Genomic DNA, 5,683 nt, shown 5'->3' with positions numbered 1-5,683 from the left:
TCCAAGCTTTGAGTTACTTAATTGATTTTGGTATTTTGGAATTTTTGCTCTCGGCTAAAACCCCGAGAATTGAAAATCTCAGAATTCTTTATGAATTGGAAAGCCCCTTTCTGCATGGGCCTGGTCTTCCCTTCCTATGAGGTGGTGCACAAGTCTTTGAGCAGTTCAGTGAGTAGTTTACACCAGGCACCTGGTTATCTGGATGCCAGTGTGCCATGGGATGAATTCCCACCAAGTGGTTTTTGTGGGGTCTAAAGGACATCTCTGCAAAGGAGGGAATGGTCCTGAATCTCCCAAACCCTAAGGAAGTGCCTTAACCACAACATTATCATTTCTTTTGGTAATTCTGTGGTATTTGGTATTTATTAGTATGTGGGTTTGGACAAAACACAAACTGCTCGAGCAGAGCAGTTGCACTTGTGTTTGGTAGAACTGGAGACAATATCTGATGACTTAGGAGGCCTTCACAGGTGATTTCAATCTCTCCAGCTTTAAATAGAAAATCACCTGCACCTGGAGCAGCACCTCTGACAGCAGGTTTTGTATCAGGTGTGAGCAGCAAACCCCACCCTGTAGCACAGAGGAACAGAGGCTGGGGGGTTCATGGGGAGACTCTCCCCTGCTTTGTACAGAAATGTTGGATTTTCTAACGTGCTGCACGGTGGGAACTCCCTGGGTGACCAGAGGTGGTCAGAACTGGGGCCAATATCTGCAAAACTGGGATCATTCTCCAGTGTTGGTGCTGCTCGGCCACAAGAGGAATCAATTTGCAGCTTTGGATCCACAGCAGGGCAGGACTGATGAAGGTAAGAGGTGCACCTACTACAGGTTGTTAACTTGAGTGTTGTTCTGCTACCAGCAATTCATTTGGGGGAGAGACTGAGGGAGAGACAGAGTGGAAAAAACACAGTGTGGAACAACCTGGGGTAAAACCTTCACCCTGCGGAGTGCAGAGTGTAACCCTCTGGAAAAATGGGAATTACACAACTGTCCCTGACAAGAGAGGAGCCAGGAGAGGCTGGTGGGCCCAGCCAGGCTGGAACATCTCCTCAGTGCTCTGGCTTTAATTGAGTTCTTTCACTGCTTTAATAACGTTTGGAGACGGGGAAGTGGAGGCAGTGGCTTCTGTTTCTGATAGATTCCTTTGCACTGAGATTTAATGGATTAGCCAAAATGATGTGAAAAAATGGATCTCTGATTTATGACCTGCAATTTTTCGCTTACTGCAGCATTTTTTTCCCCTCAATCAGTGTTTTCCACCCTGTTAAAGTCCTGTGTGAATAAGTGCTATGTTGTGTTTCTGGATTTGCCCCGAGGGCTCATCAGACGACCCTTTGCCTGCAGTCCCCACCAGGCCATTTAAACAGGAAGTTTAATTTTATAGTATTAAAAAAGAGAAAACGGTACTTAATTATCTGGCTGTGAAACAGCAGTACTCTTTCTTAATTTTAGTAGCTAATAAAATGCTGTTCCTGCAGTTAACTACTTCTGGTCCAAACGCTCTACAATTTTGGCTATTTGAATAGAATATTTTATGAACTGTTATATATTGCACTACAGTTTTTAAACTCTGCTATGACATATTTCTCTCAAGATTTATTAGCATTTTTTATTTAAAACAATATATTAAAGAGAGGAGAAAGAGTAATCTTAGCTAAAATTCAAATATTAGAAAAACATAACATAGACCAAATCTTTTCATTTAGCTTCCCCCCCTCCCCTTCTCCTCTCCCACTGTTGCTATAAAAAAGTTTTTTGGAACAACAACCCACACCTGCATCATTAATTCAATATGTCTTCCAACATGACTCAAATCATAGTATCAGTTTCAGGGGCCATTTGCTACTTAAATGACTTTATGAAAACAGAACAATGAGCTGCCCCTATGCAGTCCTGACTCTAACTCTGGCTGAAATAAACCCTGAGATCTTTTATATCCCCGTGCTTTTACCTCTCTGCTCACAGTTGCCTTTCTGCTGCTCTGCCCTGAGCCCCCAGTCGTGATGTCTGTTGTGTGCAACTGTCCCCATAAACTCCTTCGTGCCCCAAGCCCTGCTCTGCCTGTCCCAGGCACAGCCCCTCTGCAGCTTTGCTGAACTGGAAATTAGTTGGGCTAAAGGCCTTTTGTCACAGCCCAGGCTCTGAGGGAAGAGACTCCCTGCTCACAGTGGTGAGGCTGGGAGGGTTTTTTTCCCCAGTTTAAGGTGCTGATGGAATGATGCAAATGGAAGGAAGGTTCAGGAACTGGGTTGGCTCCAGCACTGCAGTAGGCTGAGGAAGTTTTTTGCCCTCAGGTCTGGAGTGGGAGAGAAGCCCTTTAGAAAGCTGGTGCTGATCATCCCTTGGCCTCAAGTCCTGCTGGGAAGGTTTTGATCAGACATCAGGAAAAAGTTCTTCATGGAAAGGGTTGTCAGGTGTTGGAACAGGCTGCCCAGGGAGCTGGGGGGGTCACCATCCCCAGACAACACTCTCAGGCACGTGGTGGGATTGTTGGGGTGTCCTGTGCAAGGCCAGGAGTTGGACTTTGATGATCCTTGTGGGTCCCTTCCAGCTCAGGACATTCTGATGGTTCAGAAAACACGTGGATGTGGCACTTGAGGACGTGGTTTGGTGGTGGACGTGGTGCTGGGGCTGAGTTGCCACCTGGACTTGATGATCTGGGAGGTCTTTTCCAACCTTAATGATTCTGTGATCTCCACAAATAAACTGCTCCTCCTCTGGTGCTCTGCTACAGGGTGGATCCCTGTTGTAGCAGCTGGTTCTGAGGGCAGTACCTCTCACTGCAAGGAGACACGTTTCCCATGAGTGTCACCTGGAGCTGTACAGAGGGAAAGGAAGGTCTTTGGGTGTCCTGTCTGGTGGGGAAGAAACTCAGATAGGTGGCCCAGCCCACACAGTTCCTTGTGAGTCAGGTTGCTCATGAAGGAAATTATTTGTTTGCAGAAGGGCTCAAACCCCAGTGAGCACCTGCTGGATCTTGGCTGTCCCTTGGCGATGGGGAACACAATTCCTGCTGGCTCCCACCTCCAGGGGAAAAGGAAGCTTTTGCCATCAATTAGTGGAGTCAAGGCTTTGGGGGAAGCATCCTTCCCAGATGGGACTTAGCTGTGTGCAGTCAGTTCATGGGCAGGCTTTGAGAGACTCGGACAACTATCAATATTAGCCTTGCAAGGACATTGTTGCTGTTTCAGTGTTTATTGGGAATTATCTGTTGTGGGACAGAAAATGACACACTGGCAAATGGTTTATTTTCCTTTCTCTGCTCTTCAAACATCCTTAACATCCTTTCCTGCCTTAGCTCTTCCTACTCCCAACTAGGAAAGGTTCCCTTTGATTTAGAAAATAGATGGGGTTGTCATTAATGTATGGTGGAGCCTGTTAGGAAGCTGTACTAGAGATCCCCCCTCACCTGCCCTTCCCTGTGCACACAGCCAGGAAATGCATCCACCCTTCCCCAGCACTGCAGTTTTATTTGGGTTGGTGATGTGGTTTCCTTGCTGCTCCTCACATCCCAAATCCAGCCATGGATTGCTCGAAGGGGGAAAAAAAAAATCAGCCTATTCACTGGCAAAAAGCTGCTGCTTCTTATTATATCCATTCTGGTTTAGTGCCCCCTAATATAGACATGTCTGAACATCTTCCCAGATCTATTTCAAGGACTGTCTGAACACAAATATTTCGTGGATGACAGAAAGTGGCTTGTTGGTGTATTTTAGAGTCTTCAAGGGCTAAATTGGGCTTGGATGGGATCCAGGTTTCTGAAGAGCAAAGGCACTGGGGAAGGCAGTCTGTCCAGTCTGGCTGGGGAGGTTGCTGTAGGGACTGGGCCAGGCTGGTGCTTCGCTGCAGGGCAGAGGATGGGGAAGCCAGGCTGGGCTGTGACTCCATATCAGATGCAGATGGCAAAAGGGAAGGCCTTACACACATCCTGGCACCTCTGGGGCACAGGGAGAGGGGTTCCTGGCTGTTATCTGGGCGGTGTTGGAAAGGAAGGTGTTGAATAGGTGCCACTGGAATGGAAGGCACCCAAAACTGGCTGGGCAAAGAGCCCCTTGTATGACTGTGCTGGGAGGGAAAGCACAAGCTCCAAAAGCTGCTCAAGTATTCCTGACCATCAAACTTCACTGAAATTTTAATAAGAAAATGTCACTTCTGCTTCTGAAATCAGGCCTTGACTTTCTGGGCAAGTTCTGGTGGGAAGTGGTGGAGATGATTCTTGGCGAGAAACCAGGAACTTTCTGGCTTCCAAAATTTTCTTTTACTCATAACTGATTAGATTGAACATAGTCTTCATATTGGAAGGCCTGTAGTGAGAGAATTAATCTCATCTCTGGAGCTCCAGCCTTGGCTTTATCTTCTGTCTCCTGTCCTCTCCACTTCTCCCCTCCCAGCCCCAAAGCTCTGCCTTCCAGGTGAAAGGCAAGAAAATCTCTTTTCTTCTTGTTCCATTCAACATTCTCAAATCCTCCCTTCACTTTCAAGAAAAGGCTCCAAAGAACCTCTGAGGCTCAGACTGTGCCCTTTTGGTCTGTAATAGCAGTGCTGCAATAACCTGAGGTCCGTGGGGAGTCCCTGGCCCACAGAACAGCTTTGCCTCAGTGTGGCTGTGGTGGTGATGCTGGTGCACGGGTGCATCCGGAGGGAATGAGGTTTGCAGGAAGCATTTGGAGAGTTCAGGACACGGGGAAGCGTTAAACTGTACAGTTCTAGTGAACCTTTCAGTGCTCACTCTGTGGCTGTGTGAGAAAGAGGGCTCAGATCCCCCCAGACCCACTTTGTCCCACAGAGAGCAGGTCACCTTTTGGGAGCAAGAGGCCTCTCTGGAAGGAAGAGCTGAACCCCAGAGCCTGCTTGTAATTTTTATATGAAGCTAATGCCCCATTATTCCCCACTGGCCAGCTCTGGCTGGTTGCTTGCTGTCCTCTCAGACATCCCTCAGTGCTAAGCAGCCTCCAGTATTTACCCACCTGAACCTTATCAGTGCCTGCACTTGGTAACCCGGAATCATTTGCTATTATGGAGATTTCTTTTCTTTTTTTAGTTGACACACTCATTCTCTAAAGACAACAGCCCAAATGAGCCCTATTAGGGCCGGGAGCTGCTGGGCCAGCCCTGCTGAGCAGGCTGAGATCCGAGTGTTTGCACTTCGAATTTGCTCAATTGGTCCTTTTCCATTATTCGACCTGGATGGCTCCTGCTCCCGCCCCTGTTCTCTGCATTAACTGTCTATTCCCTTGTTTACCGAGGCCGTGTTAAACACCTGCTTATGAATGTCAATTTGTTCTCCAATTAGCTCTGCCTTATTGACTGCCCTCAGACTTCCCAGCTAAGCTTTCTGAAGTGCCTGTCGCTATAAAACTGATTTGTTTAATTTTTTGAAGGGATATGACTTTAATGTGTCCTTTTATTTTGCAGTTATCTCGGTTGCCTGTATCTAAAGTCTGTTTATGGAGTGGGGTTTGCTCTAATAGCTTCATATCTGTGTTAATATTTTGTGACAGTTTATGTACTTAACTGGTGCAGGGGACACATTAATTCTCCTCTCCTGGGTGGGAGGCACTGGCAGGGACCTGCTAAAGAGACACAGATTTCCCAGAGGTCTGAAAGGTAAATGTGGGGACGTTCTGTGGAAGGAAAATTGAGGGATGCATTGGCTTGAGCATCTCTCACATTCCCTCTGCCA

The sequence above is a fragment of the Pseudopipra pipra genome, chromosome 22 (genome assembly GCF_036250125.1).
Source record: "Pseudopipra pipra isolate bDixPip1 chromosome 22, bDixPip1.hap1, whole genome shotgun sequence".
In the NCBI taxonomy this organism is placed as follows: Eukaryota; Metazoa; Chordata; class Aves; order Passeriformes; family Pipridae; genus Pseudopipra; species Pseudopipra pipra.
Note: the sequence above shows the minus strand (reverse complement) of the source record.